The sequence below is a fragment of the Podarcis gaigeae genome (assembly GCF_964106915.1).
Source record: "Podarcis gaigeae genome assembly, chromosome: 17".
In the NCBI taxonomy this organism is placed as follows: Eukaryota; Metazoa; Chordata; class Lepidosauria; order Squamata; family Lacertidae; genus Podarcis; species Podarcis gaigeae.
In genome coordinates this window covers 28,234,342-28,260,750 of record NC_139694.1, presented here as the reverse complement: position 1 = coordinate 28,260,750, position 26,409 = coordinate 28,234,342, and the positions used below count along the sequence as shown (strand labels likewise).

Genomic DNA, 26,409 nt, shown 5'->3' with positions numbered 1-26,409 from the left:
TAAAGGTCAGCACTAACACTTTGAATTGTGCTCGGAAACGTACTGGGAGCCAATGTAGGCCTTTCAAGACCGGTGTTATATGGTCTCGGTGGCTGCTCCCAGTCACCAGTCTGGCTGTCGCTTTCTGGATTAGTTGTAGTTTCCGGGTCACCTTCAAAGGTAGCCCCACATAGATCACCTCTGAAATAGAATAAGTTTTATTGTGGAAATAGCAGAGAAGTTATCATCTCCTTTTAATATGCAACTCTCTAACACAGGTATTAATTTGCCCATTGTTCCAAAACAATGCTGAAGGTACCAGAAGGGTGAAAATTAGTTATGGAACATGGCATGTGGAACATGGGGATGATTGCAGTTTTTGTCTTTTTTGCCCTATTTTAATATGAAGCTATATGAAACTTTTGGGGTGAATTTTGGATTTTATTCCTCTTTAGTTCATATCCCATAATTTCCTATATTCTGCAACACAAAGTGACTGTCATCACTGTTAAAAGCAGTGGCACCATCCTTTGCATTTGCATCCTTTGCCTCAAATGAGTTCAGTAAATGGTTCTAGCTGTTTGGTGATCCAATAATGTAAACATCAGGAATCTAATGCTTGCTGTAGCTGTTAAACAGCTGCTATGATATGCTTAGTTCATGAAGCGACTCTACTTGTTCCAATATACTACACCCAGGCACATTAGATACTGGGTGTAGGAACTACAGTGATATCTTGGTTCTCAAACTTAATCCGTTCCAGAAGTCCGTTCCAAAACCAAAGCGTTCCAAACCCAAGGCGTGCTTTCCCATAGAAAGTAATTCAAAACAGATTAATCCATTCCAGACTTTTAAAAACAACCCCTAAAACAGCCATTTAACATGAATTTTACTAACTAACAAGACCATGGCTCCATTAAATGAAAGCAACAATCAATGTACTGTACTATAAAATAAATAAGACAGTATTGTAGATGATAAAAATTAAAATTAAATTTTTTTCTTACCTGCACTGATGATAATCATTGTTTCGATGGGGTTTTTTAATCCATTTCCACAGTCACACAATCAATCAGTCAGTCAGTAGCTGAACTGGGTTCCACACAGTCACAAAAACAAATTAACCGAAAAAGCCGCAAAAATGCAAAATAAATAGCAAAAACAAAAGCGCCAAACTTAATCCATTCTGGAAGTCCATTTGACTTCCGAAATGTTTGAAAACCAAGGCACAGCTTCTGATTGGTGCAAGTGCCCTGGAAACAATAGCCAACAGCTGCATCGGACGTCCACTTTCTGGAAATCATTCAAAAACCAGAACACTCACTTCCGGGTTTTCGGTGTTTGAGAACCAAGGCATTTGAGTACCAAGGTACCACTGTATAAACACCAGAAATGAAAGCCGATTCTGGACTTCAGCTCTCCAGAATTTTATTACCTCCCCTTACCCTTGGAGACATGATGCTAGGAGACTGTTTCTGCCATGCAAATCCTTGCTCAGGTCCTTGCTGTTGTAGAAGCTTTCCGCTATCACAGCTACAGATTCAGAAGCAAACTGGGAGAAGTTGGCTGGAGACAAAAATGAAAACATTTACTGTATTTTTCACTCTATAGGACGCACCCGACCATAGGACGCACCTTGTTTTAGAGGAGGATAACAAGAAAAAAAATCTCCCCCTCTCTGCTCAGCGCCCCTTCAGCAAAGCGGCAAGAGAAACGGAGCCCCTTCCATTTTTCCTCCTGCTTGGCTGAAAGGGCGCCACGCAGCTCTCCCTCTCTGCCAGTGGTGTAGCGTGGGGGTGCAGGGGGGGGCCGGCCGCACCGGGCACAACATCTGGGGGGGGCCTCGCACTCGCAGCTCTCTGCCCCTACCTGGCTCACTCACTCTCTCTCAGTTAGGGGGCGCAAATTACTTGCCTTGCCCCGGGTGCTGACAACCCACGCTACGCCACTGCTCTCTGCTGAAGCCGGGAGAGTCTTGCTCTCCCGGCTTCAGCAAAAGGAACCCGAAGCCTCCGGAGTGCAGCGTGAGTTCCCACTGCGCTCCAAAGGCTTCAGGCGGCTATCCCTGAAGCCTGGAGAGCGAGAGGGGTCAGTGCGCACCGACTTCTCTCGCTCTCCAGGCTTCAGCGAAAGCAATGCGAAGCCTCCGGAGCGCGGAGGGAGCACTCCCTCTGCGCTTCGGAGACTTCACGTCGCTACCGCTGAAGCCAAGGAGCCTGCATTTGCTCCATAGGACGCACACACATTTCCCTTTAATTTTAGGAGGGGAAAAAGTGTGTCCTAGAGAGCGAAGAATACGGTAGTTTCTGATGCATCAAAGAAAAGGCAACAAGGTAATCCCCGCATCTGGAGCCAGGGCAGGCTCAGGCCCCTCACTCTGCCCAGCTGGTGCTTGTTGCAGGGGAACCTGTGGAGACTCGGGCTCTTCAGAATCAGGCCCCACACTAGGTTCAGATGCCGCCTGAGGCAAAGGATCCGGTGTGGACCGAAACTCCTCTAGCTCCACGTCTGAGCCCGAGTCCCAGGCCATCACACAAATAAAGACCCTGTCTTCACAATGCTGACATAACTCTGCAAAGACATGAAGCAAAGGAATGAAAGAGGGAGAAATTATTTGAGTGAATCCAGAGAACTGATGGCGTATTGGAACTTAAGACGAGTCCAGCTGGATCAAGCCAAGGTAAAGGTAAAGAGACCCCTAACCATTAGGTCCAGTCGTGGCCGACTCTGGGGTTGCGGCGCTCATCTAGCTTTATTGGCGAGGGAGCCGGCGTACAGCTTCCGGGTCATGTGGCCAGCATGACTAAGCCGCTTCTGGCAAACCAGAGCAGCGCACGGAAATGCCGTTTACCTTCCCGCCGGAGTGGTATCTATTTATCTACTTGCACTTTTGACGTGCTTTCAAACTGCTAGGTTGGCAGGAGCAGGGACCGAGTAATGGGAGCTCACCCCGTCATGGGGATTCGAACCGCCGACCTTCTGATCGGCAAGTCCTATTCTGTGTGATTTAACCCACAGCGCCACCCGCGTCCCTTAGGATCAAGCCAAAGGCCTGCCTAATTCAGCAGCCTCACTATGGCCAACTAGATGTGGATGTGTAAAACCCACAGACAGGGCAGGAATGCAAGAGCATTCTTCCAGCATTTGTGACTCCCAGCCACTGGAAATCAGAGATCCATGTCCTCATAGTGGAGGAGGCAGAGCACAGCCGGCCTGGCTAGCAGCCATGGATCAAAGGGATTGTATGTAGAGATCACACAAATAATATCCCACAACCCAGCTGAACTAGCAAAGGCACTATGACTCACAAATATCACTATGCCTGAATAAATACCGGTATTTCACTCAGCACATCTAACACTCGAGGGACTGAGAAGTAAGAGGAATGAATCCTAGGGACTTTTCCCCCTCCCCACAAGGAACAGACTTACAACCTCCGTTTAAAAATCTCCAAGAATGTTAAAAAACCCCGCAAGCTAGCAGACCCAAGAAAAATGCTATTAACAGGAAGAACAGAAGGAATATTTGGTCTGGTTTGCATTTTAATTCCATTTTAATTTGAATTCAAAACCTAAACCACACTCCCAAGAGCAAAATACGAGCCGAAACATTAGTAGCCTTCAAAATTGATAAGACATTCTCTGAAGGGGAAAATGTGTACACTAACACTTTTATTAAGTAAATGCAAGCCTAAATATACATGCATGTTTACAGACCGATACAACAATTCATTATATTGCTGGGCTCATATAAGAATGCTCACCTAAAGCACAATTTCCAGAGAATGCATTGTGTTCAGGAAGCAGGACCTGCATGTATTCAGAATGTATTTCGGTTATCACAGTTTCAGTATTACACACTGTTTTTAAAGACTTCTTTAAAATTTCAGCTGCACACATGGCGAGTAAATATTATATGGAAAGTCCCACCATGACACAGTCACCGGAACAAAGTTCTCTCAGATGACCTTATCTGACCACACTCCCCCCCCCCCTTCCTCTTTGTGAGAGATTCGATATCGCCACTAGGTGCCAGTAGAGCATCCGCTCAGAAATAATGTACACTGTTGCTGATACATCATTTACTGCAGTGCATGAAAGTTATGAAGTTTTAAAAAACGGTAACGTTTTACTTCAGCAAATGTTGTAGTTGTTGTTTAGTCGTGTCCGACTCTTCATGACCCCATGGACCAGAGCACGCCAGGCACTTCTGTCTTCCACTGCCTCCCGCAGTTTGGTCACACTCATGCTGGTAGCTTTGAGAACACTGTCCAAACATCTCGTCCTCTGTCATCCCCTTCTCCTTGTGCCCTCCATCTTTCCCAACATCGGGGTCTTTTCCAGGGAGTCTTCTCTTCTCATGAGGTGGCCATAGTCTTGGAGCCTCAGCTTCTACACCAGTATTAATAGACCATGCAGTGGCAGGTAAGAAATTGGGTGGAATATGTGAGTTTCTGCATAGGCAGGGGTCACTTTCCGAGGCACTGTGCCTTTAAGTGAAATTACGTATATAGGGAACAACATTTGAAAAGCCTGCAAACACCCTCTAAACCTCTGGAAACTCTGGAAAAGAAGCATTCCTTCCAAATTTCCTTCTTCAAACTTCAACTCTCCACTGGTCAGTGCAAAGGCTCCTGGGATTTCGCTTGCAAAGGCTCCTGAGATTCCTGGACACCGTTTCTGTGCCATTTCTGCCTCTTCACACTCTTTTCAACTGGTTCCTCCCCTTTCCATGGACACTTCTGTTTTCTCAGTGATGCAGCATGTGCGCAGTCACATGTGACTCAAATGTGCATCAATGGGGACTTTCCTGCATTCAGGAAGCTCAGTAATAAAATTGGGCCAAAGTTCAGTGGTAGAGCATCTGATTTGCACGGTGGGTTTGACCCCTAGGAGAAAATCTTGTTTGATACCCTGGTAAGCCAATGGTAGTCAGGGTCAATGATACTGAGCTGGATGGACCGTTGTTCCAGCTGAGTGGAAAAATAATTTGTTTTCCTGGACCATACCTTTGGGAGCTTGGGACACGGGTGGCGCTGTGGATTAAACCACAGAGCCTAGGGCTTGCCGATCAGAAGGTCAGTGGTTCAAATCCCCGTGACAGAGTGAGCTCCCGTTGCTCGGTCCCAGCTCCTGCCAACCTAGCAGTTCGAAAGCACATCAAAGTGCAAGTAGATAAATAGGTACCACTCTCACGGGAAGGTAAACAGCATTTCCGTGCACTGCTCTGATTCGCCAGAAACGGCTTAGTCATGCTGGTCACATGACCCGGAAGTTGTACACCAGCTCCCTCGGCCAATAAAGCGAGATGAGCGCCACAACCCCAGAGTGGGTTACGACTGGACCTAATGGTCAGGGTCCCTTTACCTTTACCTTTTTTACCTTTGGGAGCTACCTGCAATCAAATGGAGAAATTCCTGAGTACTGTAATTATTAACCGTCTTCCCAAACATTTCCACTGTTGGACTTTCCCACAAAAGGTATGAACCAATCTAACCACACCCCTTCAAATAACAGACTACAGTCTGGACCTATTAGATAAAGCCTTGCAGGTGCTTTTCAAAAGCAGAGCTTTGGCCTTTCAAGGCGCCGTATAGAGGAATGCACAACCAGACACTAATAGATGACTCAATGTCTGCTGCTGTTGGCTTACAAAGGGGGCCCTTTATATAGCAAAACATTCTCCAGGACTTCAGTTTGCACAGAAGTACTTCCTCTCAATAGGGAAGCGGGTGGCGCTGTGGGTTAAACCACAGAGCCTAGGACTTGCCGATCAGAAGGTCGGCAGTTCGAATCCCCGTAACGGGGTGAGCTCCCGTTGCTTGGTCCCTGCTCCTACCAACCTAGCAGTTCGAAAGCATGTCAAAGTGCAAGTAGATAAATAGGTACCACTCCGGCAGGAAGGTAAACAGCGTTTCCGTGTGCTGCTCTGGTTAGCCGGAAGTGGCTTAGTCATGCTGGCCACATGACCCAAAAGCTGTACGCCGGCTCCCTTGGCCAATAAAGCGAGATGAGCGCCGCAACCCCAGAGTCGGCCACGACTGGACCTAATGGTCAGGGGTCCCTTTACCTTTTTTTACTTCCTCCCAATATTGGGAACAAACTTACTTCACCTTTACAAAGAACTTTAGGGTGCCCAAAGTGTTTCACGTTCACAAGATTAGCAAGGCAGTGATGCTAAGGAACCAAAGACATAGACCAGTGGTAAGCCTGAGCTGAAATGAACTGCAGACTCTCCAGGTGTCCCTATTTTCCAGGGACAGCCTCAGATTTACAGAAGCAGTCCTGGTTTCTTATTTGATCCTGGAATGTCCTGCTTTTTTCCTTAGGACATCCCTGTTTTCATCAGGGAATTGTTGGAGGGTACAAAGTTATGTGACACCCCCCCCCCAAGCCAAGACTTGTAGCTGATCCCAATAATAAGACGACAGATGTTGTGCCGAGTATTGCCCCTTTGGGGTGTGTCTTTGGGGGCTGTCATAATGAACTCCTGAACTTCAGAATTCACCGCTGGTGAAGAGACTATTGCTTCATCACCCCCTGCTTTTCTAATACAGTGGTACCTCGGGTTAAATACGTAATTCGTTCCGGAGGTCTGTTCTTAACCTGAAACTGTTCTTAACCTGAAGCATGACTTTAGCTAATGGGGCCTCTTGCTGCTGCCGCACTCCCAGAGCATGATTTCTGATCCTGAAGCAAATTTCTTAACCCGAGGTACTATTTCTGAGTTAGCGGAGTCTGTAACCTGAAGCATATGTAACCTGAGGTACCACTGTAATGGGGTGCACAGGGAAGCTGGGAAAACAGGGAGGAGGGTGTGCTTATTGCAGGATAGTAATAATGTCCAAGAGATCAACAAAAGGTATGTAAAAGAGAAATGAACTAATCTAGCCAAATAACTTCCTACCTAAAAAAAAAGTCAGGAAGTTGGTTATAAAGCAGAATACAAACTGCATGCCGATTACAATGTCCAATAATCACAGAGGGTCTTTTCTCTACTCAGGATACACAAGCCACAGAATTCCGATGACTCACCCGGGAGAGAGCTTTTAACTGCACCATGGACGGAAGGGCACATTGCTTTTGCCTGCAAACTTCCTGCCAAACTCCGAAACCAAGCAGACGTAAACACTTCTTGGACAAGGTTTAAGAAATAATGAGAAATTCACCTTCCAGAACCCTTCCGGTGAGAGGACTTTGCTCAATTTGTGAACTGCGAGAATGTATCCTGTTTCCCACACATGGTGTGGGGTTTTTTTAGCTGGCAGGCAACTGTGGTTAATAGCAAGATTTTATTTTTTAAAAAAGAAATCTAATTACTGGATTCCAACCACACAGACTTTCGGCAGATGGCCAACAACACCCACTTGCTATTTAACAAAGAACCATGCCTGAGATGATCAAGGGGTGAGTGAAATCTAGATACTCTGTTCAAGGAACAGGACTGGTTTCAGCCCTAGGGAACTGTGTGAAATTCTTATATCTACAGAGGAAAGCATTGGATTCTAAATGTTTTGGCCTGAACATTATTCACAGGGACACAGAGCAGGGCCATTGAAGGTTATGGCTGGACAGAGAAACTTGAAGGACAACAGGAAACCCTCAGGTTCCCCATCCATGGTCTGAAGCAGTGGTCCTCAAACTTTTTCTCTGGCCCACACTTTCAGCATAAAAATTTGCTCGTGCCACACTATATATGAAATACATCGGAAAACAACTAGAATTGCCCTCAGTATCACTTGATGAACTTGCTCTCAGTTTGAAGAGGTATATATCCATATTCTGCAAATACAAATATTTCGATACTGTACTATACTACACTGAAATGTTTAGATGTTTCTTTGACAGTCCTTGAGTCTTCCTGCCACATTTACCATCCTCCCCTGCCATACACATGGAGAGCCACTGGTCTCCAACCACTGGCAGACCCCACAGGTGATATCAATAAATTTGTTGACACCCAAGAAAATTAAAAGTAAAGCAAGTTGGTTAGAGGTTTACAATTTCTTAAGTAAGATTAGTGCTTCGTCTTTTATCCAGATCATCATATTTACACCTCTGGTTGATTCCAGCATGATTCATGACGAAACAAAACTTGCTCTTGAAGGAATGCTCATTAAAAGTAATCAGGATGTAAAATCAATTTTGCAAGAATTATCCATGAGAAGTTAATGTTTGCTCTTCTGCAGAGATCTTTCCTTCATAGCCTGTGAACCTCCCACCCCCTCGTAAATTGATAATAATGCTACCTCTGGACTTTCGGTCAGCTTTAACCCAGTGATTTCTGTTATCTCCTTAAACACCCTCTGCCAAAAAAAAAATAAAAAAATTGTACATATTTACACCCCCACCACATGTGAACATAATTCCTGGTTTTCCGGCATCCCCTCCAACATAACACTGATTATTCCTTGCTTGTTTGATTTAATCTGACTGGTGTTAAATACCATCTCCAGACTAATTTATAATATATATTTTTTATTCTTATAGACATTTTCAATGTACGATTCTCCCGTATTTTCCCCCAGCTTTGATTATCTGCCCTGTTGTCTCCTTTTCCCATACCTCTTAATTGTTCTTGATCGTCCGTTTCTACTAAAATTTTAAAAATTTCACTGGTTCCCCCTTTTATAACTGTATTTTCTTATTTATCTCCCCTTTTTAATCATCTTTTTTTTCAAATTTTGTATACTGTTCGCAGTTCTTGTTTTCCCTTAACCACTTCTTTGTACATTGCTCCAGTTGTATACAGTTAAACCAAGTTATTTTACTTCAAAGATCTTTCCATCAAAATCATTTTAACAAAATATTTTGTGATATTCCCCCATGGTTTGGGGGCGGAGGGAATGCTGGAAATATGAAATGCTGAAGCATGGCCATTAGTCTGCTTCCGTAGGTCCATTAGAAAGCCAAGAAAGAGGAAGGAAGAAAACAGCTGTTTGGAACACCCAACAAGAAGGATCATGAGATCATAAGAGTCCTCCAGGTCAGACCAATGGCCCATTCCAGTATCCTGGAGCACATTGATCAGTTCTACTGTTTAGCAGAGAGAACAGTCCTAAGATTGCAGGCCCATGGGAATAGGGAGCAGTTAGAAGGTGCTGGGTAGATGGAACAATAAAAAGAAACTCTGGCAAAAAAACCCCACTGTGATGAACGTTCTCTTCCATCTGTTTAGAACTGGCTTGCTTAACCTCAACAAGGTCACTTTAACAGCACAAAACTTCAATCTGATTTGCTTTTAGCAGAGAATAGTCGAATCCAGTTTGCCTAGCACTTCCTGTGCTTCCTTCAACATCCAGTCTATTCTGGAGAACTCAAATGCTTGCTCACTATTCTGTGACATCTCAGATGGTTTCTATATTACCCTACTGTGGCTTTCTGACACACACACACACACACACACACACACACACACACACGGAACCAACACACCTACTTAGGAGTTTGGTATATAAATACGCAGTTAGTCAATTCTACTCTATTATCTCATCATGACTTCCTCCATACTTTACAGCTGGCTACACCTTTCCTCTGACCAAGACAGAAAGCAGCCCTGGGAAGAACCTTTATTCTCTCTAGCTCCTGTTTCCCATTTGGCTCACAGCTGAAATGTCCAGTCTCTCTGGGAATATGAAAATCTAACTTGTTCAGCTTTTAGCTAGCTCTATCTCTGGCATGTATCAGATTGGACCTTATTTGTGGTGGCCCTGTATCTTTGAAGGACCCTCCGAGTCTGCATTTGGATTATTTTCAAATGTATTAAACTGATATACAAAATGAATAAATATTAATTTCATCTAGAAGTTGGGTGCATCAAAACACAATGTTGAAAAGACTAAGTGTAATTGAAATGGGACTTCAGTGTGTTCAAGGTTATGCCAAAACAGGGATGCTTATTTGCTTGACCTTTCGTCAGATGATTCATCCTGAATCACATGATGTGTTTGGAACAACACTGGGATATTCCTATACCTGATAAGCAAGCCAATAAAACAATTTCATAGTTACCTGAATTGTACTGAATAAACAACAGCCTTTGGATAAGATACAGTAAAATGAGCAAACATTCTAGGATGCTGGAGTCTGTGATCCCCAGTTCATGTCTGAAACTAACCTTTTGGTTGGCAGAGTTTCATTTCCACCTAGTGAATAAAAATCTTTATACAGAAGCAATAAAATGAGCACCGAAACAAGAATCAATGGTGGCTACACGGCCAGACAGATGTTTTGCGCCATAGGCAACAATGGATTTTTTTTTTTTAATCTGAATTGGAAAAAAATGTTTAAAATACCTTTCAGCAAAAAACCAGAAGCTTACCTACTAGGAATCACAGATTCGGATATCCCTAAAAAAGCAAAAGAACTTTTTCTCTACGCTATGGTTGCAGCAAGAATACTCATTGCAAAAAATTGGAAAAATGATAAAGTCCCTTCTGGATCAGAGTGGAGTCAAAAAAATGGCCGAATATGCAGAATTAGACCAGCTATCAGAATAAAAAATAAATCAAAGGAAGTATTTACCACAAAATGGGAAGTCTTTAAATTTTATTTGAAAAACAGTAATGACAGTTTGAAGTCTGTAGCAGCATTTGAATAACTTCAGTAGGAGTTTTAAATCTGATGGAAAACCTAGGATAGAATAAATAACATTAAGCCAAAATATGCTATAATATGGCAGTGAGCAATGGATGAGTTGTAGTAGACGGGAAGTCAGTGATTTGGAAAAAAACATTTTTATGTTAAATGTATTGTGAATAATATTCATTGTCTTGGTGGTGGTGTTTATTTTCCTTTTCTTCTTTATTAATTGTTAGAAGGTGGTGGATTTTTGGGTATCTTCATATTTTCTTTTTGTACGTGGTGTATTAAAATGAAATAAAAACTTATTTTTTTTATAAAAATGGTAAAGGTAAAGGACCCCCGGACAGTTAAGATCAGTCAAAGGTGACTATGGGGTTGTGGCGCTCATCTCGCTTTCAGGCCAGTGGAGCTGGCAATTGCCCACAGACAGCTTTCCGGGTCATTTAGCCAGCAGGACTAAACACGGAGAACCGTGACGAGTGCCAGAGCGCATGGAACTGCCATTTACCTTCCCGCCGCAGCAGTATCTATCTACTTGCACTGGTGTGCTTTCAAACTAACAGGTTGGCAGGAGCTGGGACAGAGCAATGGGAGCTCAGCCCGTCGTGGGGATTTGAACTGCTGACCTTCTGATCGGCAAGCCCAAGAGACTCCATGGTTTAGACAACACAGTGCCATCTGTGTCCTAGGCATGGAAATATCATCATCATCATCTATATGCAGCTGCACACTGCACATCTGTATGCAGCTGCACACCCTTTCACTCTAATGCCAAATGCATGAATATAGGGAGTGGGGTGGGCACGTTTATGACAGAGTGGAACATTTACAGAAAATATCTCAAAGAGCATTGTAAAAATGTGAATTTTCTGGCAGGCTTAGAACGACTCCTGTAGAGACATAGAAAACATTATAAAAATAAAAATCTGGGACAAGTTTGGAGTGATAACGAAAAATGTGCTACATAAAGGAAACCTGGGGCCCTCGATGGTGTGACTAGAAGTCATCATAGAAGTTGTGTTGTAAGAAATCAATTTATTTTTTTGTAATTTGCATTTCCTTTGGTTTTTTTCTTTGTAGACTTTCTTTTATATAATTAATAAAGCATTAAAAAAACAAAACAAAGGTGACTATGGGGTGCGGCACTCTTCTTGCTTTCAGGCCAGCAGGGCTTTAGGTCAGGCACCCCCAAACTCTGCCCTCCAGATGTTTTGGGACTACAATTCCCATCATCCCTGATCACTGGTCCTGTTAGCTAGGGATGATGGGAATTGTAGTCTAAAAACAGCTGGAGGGCAGAGTTTGGGGGTGCCTGTTTTAAGTGGTTTGATTTTAGATGCTTTTACAGTTTTTAAATAAGTTTTTCTTTTCTTTTTAATTGTATTTTTATGGATGTGTTTACCGCCCCAAGCTCCATCGGGAGAAGGGCAGGATATCAGTTTATTTAAATATATAAATTTCTTTGAGAAGGTTAACAAAGAGAATTTGCAATGGGCTAATTGGCACATTCCTTTATTTTTTTGGAACAGCAACATGGGTTATGAAACACACAAATGTAATGAACACATTTATGCCCTATTCTGTGTGCCAAGCTGTTAAAGTTCTGGTGACAGAGATAAAGATAAAAAGGGGATTTCAGGATGCAAACGTTCAGTGCAAATAGAGTAATTCTAACCACAAGATGCTGTATGTGGGTGGATGTATCCGTTTTGCATCATCATTATTAAATAGCTATGACTTCTAGCACAAATCAGGAAATCTTCACTTAAACACACACAAAACAGGAAGAATGGAGTGGCTCAGCATAACCAAATCAGAGAAACTGGTTAATAAAACATTAAAACTGACAAATACAAAATCCATACTATAAACTAGATAGGGAAAGCTTTTAGAAAAGGTGGGAAGATATGAGACAGCAGAATGGAATTTCCATTCTTAAGCAAACCTAAAAGTTTACAAGTAATTGACAACTTCAAAAAAAATAATAATTGTTGCCTTCTGTCAATTTGATGATCTCCTTCTACAGGTCCACAATAGAAAGTGTCCTTTCATACTGCATCACGGTGTGGTACACTGGTTTGACATTATCTGATAGGAAGTGCCTACAGAGGGTGGTGAATACAGCACAAGATTATTATCAGCTGTCCTGTGAATCCGCTGGATGAAATAGCGGAAGAACGTTGCCTCGGGAGAGTGAGGAAAATTCTCAGGGATGATTCATGCACTGGCCGGCACTTTCTTGATCTCCTGCCCTCAGGCAGAAGATATAGAAGCATGATTAGTTGCACCAACAGGGTAAAGAATAGCTTCTATCCATGGGCTGTTAGGCTGCTGAATGAAAAGAAAACAACAGGGCAACTGACTTTCGGTTTTGGTGGGTGTGCATCAGTAAACAGGGGGAATTAAGACTAAGAGCTGAGTGAGGGGTGCTTGATTTAATAATAATAATAATAATAATAATAATAATAATAATAATAATAATAATAATAATATCTTTATTGTCATTGCCCCCTCTCGGGGACAACAAAATTACTTGGCTGCTCCATCCACCCAGGTAGGGCACTCCACACAAAATCAAAACAACTATAAAAACACTAATTTAAAAAATACAGTATAATACATCAAGGAAGATTAGATGACTTTCAAAGTCCAGGCTTCCCATTCAGGGCCGAGATCGTTCTGGAGAAGCTGTATATCTCACTGTATACAAGTTGTACAAGTGACAATAAAGTATTTCAATTCAATTTAGGGTGAATATTTTTGATTCACAAATGCACATGCAGTGGTACCTCGGGTTACAAATGTTTCAGGTTACAGACGCTTCAGGTTACAGACTCCGCTAACCCAGAAATAGCACCTTGGGTTAAGAACTTTGCTTCAGGATGAGAACAGAAATTGCATGGTGGCAGCGAGAGGACCCATTAGCAACATTTCTATTACATCATTTACTTACCCTTGGAGATAACTCTCAAACTTTGGATATAGAATCCTTCGGACCTCGTTCTGTAAACTGCATTGAGATGGTGACTCATAGATAGCGTAAGGTCAAAGGCTGCAAGAAGAATCAGAATCTTTCCTACCCGGCCTCTTTTTCACTCTAACCAAGAGCAAAGGCAGGAGGAAGTAAGCCAGATCAGGATCGCCGATTATCTGGCATGTCATGTGTTTGCTGAGTGTCCATAGAGAAAAGTTGAAGACCTATGTATCCCAAGGAGAAATTTCAAAAAAGAATTTATTGCTAGTTTTGGCCATGATCCTTGAACGCTCCAGTTTCTGTCTGAAGAATGATCTATCTTGTATCATATTCCCCTTTTTGTTATGGATTGCAGGACCAGGCACCGGACTTCCCATACCTCAACCCAAATAATTAGAGACCAGTGAGACTGGTTTTGGGTCAAAACAGGCCAGGACTTCATTGAATACAGATGAAAGAGGTTTGGCTTGGGCATGGGAGAATCTAAATACTTCCAGCCCACCCGCCGGAAGTGACGTGCGGTCAATCCAGGCAGGGGTTCCTGAGACTTACGTCCAATAAGGTGACCCCCGCAGGGACCGCCATCTGGGGGAGTGCATTTGGCCCTGCCCTCCCCCCTCCCAGGGCACGCAGACATGGCCACTCCACCTGGATTCCTTTAAAGGGATGCCCCAGTGTTTGGAAGCCCCACAAATAACCCAGAGAGGCATTTTAAATAAAAGCACACATTCTACTAATGTAAAAACACACTGATTCCCAGACCGTCCGCGGGCCGGATTTAGGAGGCGATTGGGCTAGATCTGGCCCCCAGGCCTTAGTTTGCCTACCCATGGCTTAAACCAAGGCTGGGTGGGCAGGGGAAAAACCTGGCAAAAGAACAAAAAGGCTGTGTCTCAGGTGCTGGCTGCTTAAATGGGCAAGGGGCGGATTCAAGGGAAGCCCACCATCGGCTCTATCGGCTCCACCCCCTGGCACAGCCCAAGTCCCAGCCTGCAGCCCCATTTGCCAAAGCTAGGTGCAGGCTAGGATACGGTTCCTAATAGGTGGAGAGGCTTATGCCCCCTCTGCCAATAAGGAAGGGCACAGCCAGTTTGAATTCCCACGTCGGGGGCACAGTGAAGCCTTTTCCATCCTGCAATGCCGCCACATGAAAAGGGTGAGCGAGCTTGCAGGACCAGGCATCGGGCTTCCCATTTGTTGTTTAGTTGTTTAGTCGTGTCCACCTCTTCGTGACCCCATGGACCAGAGTACACCAGGCACTCCTGTCTTCCACTGCCTCCCGCAGTTTAGTCAAATTCATGCTGGTAGCTTCGAGAACACTGTCCAACCATCTTGTCCTCTGTTGTCCCCTTCTCCTTGTGCCCTCCATCTTTCCCAACATCAGGGTCTTTTCCAGGGAGTCTTCTCTTCTCATGAGGTGGCCAAAGTATTGGAGCCTCAGCTTCAGGATCTGTCCTTCCAGTGCGCACTCAGGGCTGATTTCCTTCAGAATGGATAGGTTTGATCTTCTTGCAGTCCATGGGACTCTCAAGAGTCTCCTCCAGCACCAGAATTCAAAAGCACCAATTCTTCGGCGATCAGCCTTCTTTATGGTCCAGCTCTCACTTCCATACATCACTACTGGGAAAACCATAGCTTTAACTATACGCCCATACCCCAACCCAAATAAGAAGAGACCAATGAGACTGGTTTGGGGTCAAAACAGGCCACAACTTTATTGAATACAGATGGAAAAGGTTTTATGTCTGGCATTCAGCGCAGCCAAGGCAGATTCCATGTAAAAGATGAAATTCAACTTGGGGTGTGTGTGTGTCAATTTGATTTAGAGGTCTACAGTACTGTTATTCAGTGGACAAAATGAAGTTGCATGTCTTTCTAGCGCCTAACTCTGTTACCGTTCAACGGACTAATAAAGCACATAAAGAAGGCCAGGCAGAGACCTGAAATCTCTCCCCCCACCCCCAGCAGTAAGATTTCCTAGAAGGCTGAACCACAGACGTCCCTCCCCGCTCCCACTGTATCTACATCAAAAAGGATGAGTAATTTCAAAACCTCTTTCTGTTATAGGACTTCTTAGAAGGAAGGTACCGCAGATGTTTTGCTCTCTGATGAAAAAACACAAGGTTTTTCCAAACTGTTTCTTTTAAGTTGGCTACAATCGAGACAATATTACAAGATGGTTTTACGATTCTGTGACATATTTAAATGGGAATCCTTATGTGTGTCCACTCCACAGATGAGCTCCTAACACATGTTTCCCTGAGAGGCGAGATATTTTGGATAGAGACAATTGCATGCTGCTCTCAACATGTGCTTGACTTTTCCTTTGCCTAGGAACACTCTCACACAATTGTTCCTTTTTAAAAAATTCAATTATAATATATCAAGATTATTTTAATGCAAAGTAACTATTGCAGTGCAGCATAAAATCACAGGTGCACTTATTTGATTCTATTACATTCACACTCCCAAGCAAAAGAAATAAGATATCCTAATCTATAAATTGAAACGCAGTGGTAGAGTATAAGCAATCATTATGAAAACCCTCAAGAAAATAGTGATAGATGACGTGAAGTCTTAGCTATCCTTGCTCTGATAGAACTTTCCCGTAGTTGTGTCTGTGCAGGTATGTGAGGAGATCGGACTCTGGGAATAGGATCAGGCCCCAGGCCCAGGAATCTTTATTCTCAGACTTCAGCTATAACTGCTGGGGATGGCTTTTTAAAAGAACAAAAACTAGGCTTCTCGGGAGGTAAAATTCTGCACCTACTAGCACCTTCTTCGCTTTTTCTTTGCCCCCAAGGAATTGTAGGCCTTTTATCTACCTAGACAGGCAAGCCATAAATAATTTGCGGATAATGTAACTATGCTCCAGGTGGTTGTTTTTCTTCCATTTATTCTGAATACAATAGGAGATGCAGTCTTATCATTTTTTTAAGGTGGGACATGCCCTTTTGGACCAGCCAAGGGAGCAGCATACAAGTCTGCCTGCATTTTTGTGGTTTAGAACTAAACCAACGAGTTCACTCGACAATGTAGCAGCCAGGCCTAGAACAGCCCGTTGTGGGTGGACTCAGGGTTTATAATCATATTTTTCAATATGATCTAAAGACCTTGAGGTGAACATGCTCCTTTATGATGTAGTTTGGCAAAGGGATTGTTTTTAAAAAACTGAACCTCTGATTTAGATCGTCTTCTCCATAAACACAGATATATGAAGTAGCTTGAACTGGCCCAGTTTAATAAGATCTTGTGACACGAGCCTCTCATCCCACCAACATTTCTGACAGCAACCAAACTTTAATCACATTAATAGTCCAGGTTTTCTCCGGGAGCTCAGGGTAACATAAGGCCATCCTATTTTATCATCCCGAAACCCTGAGAGGTTAAGTCAGTGGTGACTTGCCTTGGTCCAAGTGGAAGAGCTGCAAGGTTCTGGCCTGGGCCCGTTGTTGTTCAACATCTTTATAAATGACTTGGATGAAGGAACTGAGGGGATGCTCATCTGATTTGCAGATGATGGCAAACTGGGAGGGGTAGCTAATGCCACAGAAGACAGACATGGGATTCAAGGAGACCTTAATTGGAGAACTGGGCCCAAACTAAGACCTGAATTTCAATAGGGGCAAGTGTTGGGTTCTGTACTTAGTTAGGAATATCCAGCTACACCAATATAAGATGTGGAGACACCTGGCTTGCCAGTAGTACAAGCAAAAAGGATCTAGGGGTCTTAGTAGACCACAAGCTTAACATGAGTCAACAGTGAAGCAACAGCAAAAAAAAACTAATTGTCCTACCTGGTGGCAAGTCCTGCTGGCGTATGCAGTACAGTGGTACCTTGGTTCTCAAATGGCTCAGTTGTCTAACAAATTGGCTCCCAAACTCCGCAAACCCAGAGGGTTTTGGTTTGTGGACGCTTTTTGAAAACCGAACATCCGAAGCTGCTTCTGCTTGAGTGCAGGAAGCTCCTGCAGCCAATCAGAAGCCGTGCCTTGGTTTTTGAATGGTTTCAGGAGTCGAACGGACTCCCAGAACAGATTAAGTTCGAGAACCAAGGTACCACTGTATGTCAAGTGCAAAGTCCAGCAGTCAAGAAACAGTCCAGAGGCATATCAAAGCCTGGTCCTGGCACATCAAAGTCAAGATCCATCAACATGGATGGTTGAGTAGACACAGCCTATCATCTCTGCTTTCCTTCTATACTTTGCATGATGATTGCAGCATCTGGGCTTGACAAGGCAGGTGACCCTCACCTGTTCTGTGCCTCCTCCAACTGAGGAATCCCACACTTCCTCCCCGAGCTAACAAGCCCCACCTTTGGGCCCTTACCTGCCTCAGCCTCCCAGAGCTTACCTCCCACTGTGTCATGATCTGGTTCACAGGCGATCGAAGTCCCGGCAGGGGATGTCAGGACCAGGGGCTAGATGGTGGGGTGGGAGCAGGAACGGGGGTCCAGAAGCCAGGAAGCCAAGGGTCAGAGAGTCAGGAGTCAAGAAGCCAAGGGTCCGAAGATCAAGAAGCAAGGAGTCACAAAGTCAGGGGTCCGAGGATCAAGAAGCAAGGAGTCACGAAATCAGGGGTCCGAGGATAAAGAAGCAAGGAGTCACAAAGTCAGGGGTCTGAGGATCAAGAAGCAAGGAGTCACAAAGTCAGGGGTCTGAGGATCAAGAAGCAAGGAGTCACAAAATCAAGCGTCCAAGGATCAGGAAGCGAGAAGCCAAAGGCAGGAAGCATGTTGCTGTGGCAAAGAGCTGAAGGGAAATGCTGCCCTTATATCCTTTCCCAGCTCTTGCCACCAGGTGCAGTGAGTTACCAAGCAGCCTCACCTGTGTGGCCACGCCTTGCCTCTTCAGAACAAACTTAGGAAGGCCCCAGGCCTGCAAAGTCCTATTGGTCACAGGGCCTGGCTCCTGCATGCACACCTGACACACCGCTCCCTACACCTCAGAGCCCACTTTGTATATGGAAATGGGGGCCTCTCTGGTCCTGCTCCTCTGGTCCCTACACACCAATCCCCATCTCCTTGCTGTCCTCTGTCATCCCATGTGTACTTCTGCAACCCCAACCTCTCCTTTCCCATCATCCGCTTGCCCCGGTTGTCCTGCCAGTTCATGACCCCTATGCTATTCTAGGATACATCAATAGAAGTCTAGGGTCCAGATCAAGGGAAGTAATTGTTCCACTCTCTTCTGCCTTAGACCACACTTGGAATACCGTGTCCAATTCTGACCACCATAATTTAAGAAGGATGTTGACAAGCTGGAAGGTGTGCAGAGGAGGGCGACTGAGATGATCAAGGGTCCAGAAACTAAGCCTGATGAGGAACGGTTGAAGGAGCAGGGTATGTTTAGCCTGGAAAAGAGGAGCTATGAGAGCCATCTTCAAAGACCAAAAGGGCGGTCACATGGGAAATGGAGCAAGCTTGTTTTCTCCTGCTCCATGTTAATGTATAAGGGTTTACTCATGCAGAGAAAAAGGACAAGAAAGGTTTGATTTTGGTGTGCTGTTTAAGTTGGGTGTGTTTTGTCCTGCACCTTTAGCTAGTTAAGCATGTGAGAGTGAATCAGCAAGCATGTGAGAATAACTCGGCACAATCTACAGTATAAATGCTGTTGAGTTTACCTGAAGGAGCGTCTCCACCCCCATCATTCATCCCGGACACTGAGGTCCAGCTCCGAGGGCCTTCTGGCAGTTCCCTCACTGTGAGAAGTGAAGCCACAGGGAACCAGGCAGGGGGCCTTCTCGGTGGTGGCGCCCGCCTTGTGGAACACCCTCCCTTCAGACATCAAGGAGATAAAGAACTATCTGATGTTTAGAAGACATCTGAAGGCAGCCCTGCGTAGGGAAGTTTTAAATGACTGGTGTTTTAATGTATTTTTAATCTTTTGTTGTAAGCCGCCCAGAGTGGCTGGGGAAACCCAGCCAGATGGGCGGGGTATAAATTATTTGTTTGTTTGTTTAAGGCAAGTTTGCTGTTGACCTCCACCCTTGGCCAGAACATTTTCTGTTTGCTGTAAGGAAACTGTACAGTGGTACCTCTGGATATGAATGGGATCCGTTCTGGAGCCCTGTTCACATCCTGAAGTGAACGCAGCCCGTGTCTGTGCGTGTACGGGTCATGATTTGCCGTTTCCGCGCACGCGCGTGACATCATTTTGACCATCTGCTCATGTGTGAGTGGCGAAACCCAGAAGTAACACGTTCCGTTACTTCCAGGTCACCACGAAGCGCAACATACGCTTCAGGTTACAGACGCTTCAGGTTACAGACTCTGCTAACCCAGAGATAGTACCTTGGGTTAAGAACTTTGCTTCAGGATGAGAATAGAAATCATGCTCTAGCGGCGCGGCAGCAGCAGGAGGCCCCATTAGCCTAAGTGGTACTTCGGGTTAGCAGTTTCAGGTTAAGAACAGACCTCTGGAACGAATTAAGTACTTAACCCGAGGTACCACTGTATCTAGAACTGTATGTAACTGAAACTGCATTCTACTCCCGGAGGAGGTTGTGTTTTTTTCTTCCTTGGAGGTTTTTAAGCAGAGCTTGGATGGCCGTCTGTCATGGATGCTTCATTTGAGATTCCTGCCTTGCAGCAGATTGGACAAGATGATTTTGGAGTCCCTTTCGACTCTACAGTTCTATGATTCTAAGTCTAGCCCTCTGCCCACTGCATGGAGCAGACTCATGGGGGTATTTATAGGAAGCATTTGTCTGCTAATTATACAATAGATAGATAAGGTACATTTACTAAATCTGTTTCTACCTTTTTGCTTTGGCCTCACTCGGAGGTTACCCGTGATGATTTTCAGGGTCGTCGGACTGAAAGGCTTTCCCCACCCCTGTGGCTTGGGTTTGAGTCACCCTGACGGATCGCAGTGGCGCTATGAAAACACTTTATTCCAGCAGAACAATGACTGCTTAACAGGGCTTGCTGTAACCATAAAATAAAGCTCACCTAGGCTTAGAACCCAGCCTGCTTTGAGTGACAGGACTTAATTGTTCAACATGTTAGGACCAATTTTAACATTTGGCATCATGACCAGGGAAAGGGTTATTGTGCCCTGTACTTTTTGAGTTGCACCTGGGAAAGCAGCATGCAGGAATGCTGCCAGAAAGAAGCAGAGCCCTCTGCATATTCAAAACCAGTGTCTTAGGGAGAAGGGTAGGACCTAGCATTGTCCTTTCCATTATGGTTTTCTGTGTGCAAGGCAGTAGTCAGCGACAAAACACACAAGCATATAGGAACCTGAACCTGCAATGTAATGTACAGCTCAGGACAGCCTGAGTGTTCAGAACAGACTCTGGGGCTAAAAACCCCAGAGAAATCTTGTTTAGGAACAGCATGGGAAGTTGGTGAGGTCAGGAACTCAGGCACTTCCCAGCACCTCCGAGACCAGCACTGAGGGGTAAACTACACTTCCCACAATTCTTTGGGGAAGTTATGTGCTTTAAATCTAAGGTAAAGGTAAAGGGGCCCCTGACTATTAGGTCCAGTCGTGGCCGACTTTGGGGTTGCGGCACTCATCTCGCTTTATTGGCCAAGGGAACTGGCGTACAGCTTCCAGGTCATGTTAAATCTAAGGAGTGTATGACAAAAATAAGGACATATTATTTTATTTAAAAATGTTCAGGGGTACTCTCATTTTCCTACTCACATTGAAATGGTGCCCCTCAATGAGGCCAAATGTAGATTCACAAAATGTTATTATTATTCCCTGCCCACCTGACTGGGTTACCACAGCCACTCTAGGCAACTTCCAACATATATAAAAAGTAAACAACTAAAAGAACCGCCCCCCAAAAAACTTCTCTATGCAGGGCTGCCTTCAAGATGTCTTCTAAAGTTTGTATAGTTACATATCTCCTTGGCTTGGGGGGGGGGGTCGAATAACTTCATACCCTCCAACAGTTCTCTGGTGAAAATAGGGACGTCCTAAGGAAAAGCAGGACATTCTGAGATCAAATCAGAAACTGGAACGGCTTCTGTAAATGTGACGCTGTCCCTGGAAAATAGGGACACTTGGAGGGTCTTTTTTTGACATATTGATTGTTTCAAAACAGGCCTGGTTCTTTATGAATATGCATTAAAACCATCAGCTGTTTCTTAAGTCCAGGTCTTAAGCACATTTTTTAAAAGCACCCTGTTATTTAATTTCCTCTTCATTGTGAAATCAGATACTTTGTTTTCAGTTAAGAATAAGAAGTCATAAGCAGAGTGGACGAAGAATGAGGAAGGGGTGCCTGAATTCTACATTCGTCAGATTTCTAACCCCACCCCAAACAGCAGCAATGTTTTAACTGGCACAGCTAAGGTATGGAAAGGACACTTAGAATTTCATCTTTCTGAGCTGATTAAGAGAGATCTGGAATGTATCTAGATTTTTAAGAGCATGTAAAGTACCATCTTTTTTTTTAGATGACCATGTGCAAGAATGAGCTTATCTTTTTTGTTGAGTTATGTGAAGATCCTACTTGAAACAATAACTTTTCAAAACTGAGTTTTTAAAGGTCTTACACATTTTTCAAATGGTTTCAGCAGCAGAAATGTAATCAGGCACATAGAATTTTAGAATCGTAATTATTCTATAGATAACCTATTTATTGTGTGACCAGGCGGTGACAGCCCCAGCCCCCAGGGATCATAACGAAGGAATAAAGACTCTGACAACGTTATATGGAATTGAAATTAGGCCAAAACTTCATTAAACTTCTATAAATAATGTATTTCTTACTGCACAGGTTTCAAAATTTGCCTTGGCTGCAAGTAAGTTGAGAGCTGGGCACCAAGACAAGTATTATAATGGGGAGTGTGAGATGTGGAGTTCTTAACTTATGCAGGTGCGATTTTGCATTTTTGTATGTCTGTTTTGCTGTTGTTGCTGTTCAGTTTAAAATCAATAATTTGTATTCTGTGCATTGGGGCCAGCTGAGACGGCTTACAGCTGTTAGCAACAAAGATTTCATTCATTCATTCATTCATGCATGCATGCATTCATTCATTCAGAATCATAGAATTGGAAGGGATCCCTGGAGTCATCTAGTCCAACCCCTTGCAGTGCAAGAACTTCAGCTAAAGCTCCCATGACAGATGGCCACCCAAGCTCTGCTTAAGAACCTCTAAGGAAGGAGACTCAGCCCCCTCCAACATTGCTCAGGTGAAAAAAGGGACATTCTATTCTATGACGGTATCAGTGCTTGAGCACTCCCTCCTGGTCAAGTACAAAAGTTATTCAAGGAAATACAAAAACAGCATAATTCTAAGCACAAAAATCTGGGCACCACAGTTCAAGAAGGACACTGACAAACTGGAACGTGTCCAGAGGAGGGCAACCAAAATGGTCAAAGGCCTGGAAACGATGCCTTATGAGGAACGGCTATGGGAGCTGGGCATGTTTAGCCTGGAGAAGAGGAGGTTAAGGGGTGATATGATAGCCATGTTCAAATATATAAAAGGATGTCACATAGAGGAGGGAGAAAGGTTGTTTTCTGCTGCTCCAGAGAAGCGGACACGGAGCAATGGATCCAAACTACAAGAAAGAAGATTCCACCTAAACATTAGGAAGAACTTCCTGACAGTAAGAGCTGTTCGACAGTGGAATTTGCTGCCAAGGAGTGTGGTGGAGTCTCCTTCTTTGGAGGTCTTTAAGCAGAGGCTTGACAACCATATGTCAGGAGTGCTCTGATGGTGTTTCCTGCTTGGCAGGGGGTTGGACTCGATGGCCCTTGTGGTCTCTTCCAACTCTATGATTCTATGATTCTATGACTCGATTCTATGATTCTTTAAGGTCTTCATTTCATCTCCTATCCCAAACTGAGATCTCCCTACATCAGTAGAAAGCTAAAATGATGGAAGCATCAGCAGCAGCATCACACCTATCCTGCTGGCTATGTCCGTTACAGTGGCCAAATCCAGAACAGCTTTGTGTATACCCATAAATGGATCAAGAATGATGTGGTGCTTCTCCTCTTTGAAATGAGGAACAACAACAGACTAAATAATATAGAGCCTTGGTTCACAATGTAATAGTCTGATAAGGCATGCAAGTGTTGAGGAAATGATATATTCCATTCCAAAGGAATAAAGCTATCTTTAAAAAAATCTGCAAACAGGGTTGCTCTATCGGGCCGCATTCCTGACAGTATTTCGCGTTGACAATAGCCATTCCATTGTAATTGATGCTTCATACCCCAAACGCATTTCAAAAGCAATTTTACTTCTTCGCATTTTTGATGAGAAAATCAAAATCCCAGCCTTAGTTATATAACATGTCTTACAGTTCTAACACAAATGTAAGAAAACTATTCAAAAATATGACAGAAGGCCTTAACAGATATCAGACAAAACACAGGGCAGAGAGAGGTCACTAACCTAAAATGTATGTTTAGGTCAGGCTTCCACAAACTTAGCCCTCCAGATGTTTTTGGCCCACAACTCCCATGATCCCTAGCTAGCAGGACCAGTGGTCAGGGATGATGGGAATTGTAGTCTCAAAACATCTAGAGGGCTAAGGTTGAGGAGGCCTGGTATAGGTGAATTCCTGCATTTACTTAAGCATGTTCCAAGATGGACATGCCCTCCAGCTTTCTCTCTCTCGATTTTGAAAACTGAGAACAGTTCCCGAGTTCATTTTGAACTCTTTGGTGAAGAAGCAGTTGTTTCTCAGAGAACGTAATTGAGAAATTCAGGGTTTTAGTGTGACTGGGCAGTAACATGTCAACCCAAAAGCCAGTACAGTGGTACCTCAGGTTAAGTACTTAACTTGTTCTGGAGGTCCGTTCTTAACCTGAAACTGTTCTTAACCTGAAGCTCCACTTTAGCTAATGGGGCCTCCTGGCTGCTGCTGCGCTGCTGCTGCACGATTTCTGTTCTTATCCTGAAGCAAAGTTCTTAACCTGAAGCACTATTTCTGGGTTAGCAGAGTCTGTAACCTGAAGCATATGTAACCTGAAGCGTATGTAACCCGAGGTACCACTGTATAGAAAACAGCACTGAACTGTAATTTAACTGTGGATTTTGGAAATTCTTTTCATTTCGACACATGCTACAGATTTCCTTTAAAAATAAAAATTGAAATAAATCATGCTTAGATGTCATATACTGGGAATAACCAAACAGCTGCAGGAGAAAAGGAAGCATGATAGACAGCGGCAATGAGACTAGCAGGCCAGCTGGCCAGCTTTCTTTCCCTCCATGCCTATGTGGGTGTGGTGGAATCTCCAGGATGCAAAGTGCATTACGTTCCAGCCCATTTGTTTGCTAGAGATTAAAGAGGAAATAATTTGGCCTTCCAGATAGCATCTAACACCAATTAGGCTTCAAACTGAACATCTGTGTCAGATGCACCGGCTATATTTTTTACCTTAAAAGGGACTTTCATCGGTGGATGATATCTTTGTATTTTAGAACAGGGAGGAGGGAAGAAGACACTATGCAAAGCCAAGGACAATTACTGTTTTGAATGAAGTGGGTTGGGGTTTTTTTTGCATCCTGGTAATTAGGTAAAGGTAAAGGGACCCCTGACCATTAGGTCCAGTCGTGGACGACTCTGGGGTTGTGGTGCTCATCTCGCTTTATTGGCCGAGGGAGCCGGCGTACAGCTTCCGGGTCATGTGGCCAGCATGACTAAACCGCTTCTGGCAAACCAGAGCAGCGCACGGAAACACCGTTTACCTTCCCGCTGGAGCGATACCTATTTATCTACTTGCACTTTGATGTACTTTCGAACTGCTAGGTTGGCAGGAGCAGGGACCCAGCAACGGGAGCTCACCCCGTCGCGGGGATTCGAACCGCCAACCTTCTGATCGGCAAGTCCTAGGCTCTGTGGTTTAACCCACAGTGCCACCTGCATCCCTCCATGGTGCTCTGTAGGAGGTCAAAATTTGCCCCCACCCCCAGCCTCTCAACTCTCATTCTGTTCAGCTTACTACTTCAAAGTTGTGGCGCCCCGCAAGTCCCCTAGGCTTGGCACTCAATGCGGAGGAACCACTCACACAGCCCTGAGTCTGCCCCTGCTACTTTCATGTTTCAGAGGGGCATGTGAATAGTCAGCAGCAGTGTGGGGGTGAATCAGAACCAGGTTTTTTGGGGGGGTCAGCAGTGAACCCCTGACAGCTGCCTTCTTATTATTCAAATCAAATAAAATCTTAGACCAGCATACAGTCATTTAAAATCTGAAAAACGATTTGAAAAACTAAGAAGAATCAAAAGTCTATAAAAATCTAAAGGAAGCAAGGAAAGTCTAAACAGGCATGGCCAAACTTGGCCCAGCAGATGTTTTGGGACTATAACTCCCATCATCCCTAGCTAACAGGACCAGTGGTCAGGGATGATGGGAAATGTAGTCCCAAAACATCTGGAGGGCCAAGTTTGGCCATGCCTGGGAAGGGTTAGGAACATTAGACAGGAGTGGCAGAACATAAGAGGTTAGTATATATAAGACTATAGCCAGGGCCGGATTTAGGTTTGATGAGGCCCTAAGCTACTGAAGGTAATGGGGCCCTTTATATGTCCAGCTGTCCTTTGTGAACAACAAATTGTCACTTTTTTGTGTTGAATATATGCTATATGGTAATTTATGGACTTCATGGGTATCTCAAGCCATTTGCACATGTTGCCGGGCAACCAGTCCATGCAGAATGAAGGCACCCTATATATAGAAAGGGGCAAACCAGGGATATTTGAGGCAGCAGGCTAGCAGGCGGGGCCCATGACTTCCATCATAGTGAGCCTACACAACACAAAACACTGTTGCTGGATGTAGGTTTTATTTTATTTGTTTTTTATCTTATATTTTGGAAATGTACATCCAGTGTTGTTTTCTTCTTTACATTTTTTGGGGGTCCCCAAGAGAGTGGGGCCCTAAGCTATAGCTTGTT

The 26,409-nt window shown here is 44.2% G+C and overlaps 1 long non-coding RNA gene across 1 annotated transcript in view; it reads left to right on the top strand.

The window, feature by feature from the left end:
• The window catches only part of LOC310835303, a 481,690-nt gene extending 463,233 nt beyond the window's left edge, over positions 1 to 18,457 (top strand). The window contains exon 3 of the long non-coding RNA XR_014559529.1: positions 18,346 to 18,457. This is a non-coding gene — a long non-coding RNA (uncharacterized lncRNA). The remainder of the gene's footprint in view (positions 1 to 18,345) is intronic.
• The last annotated feature ends 7,952 nt before the right edge of the window (positions 18,458 to 26,409 follow it).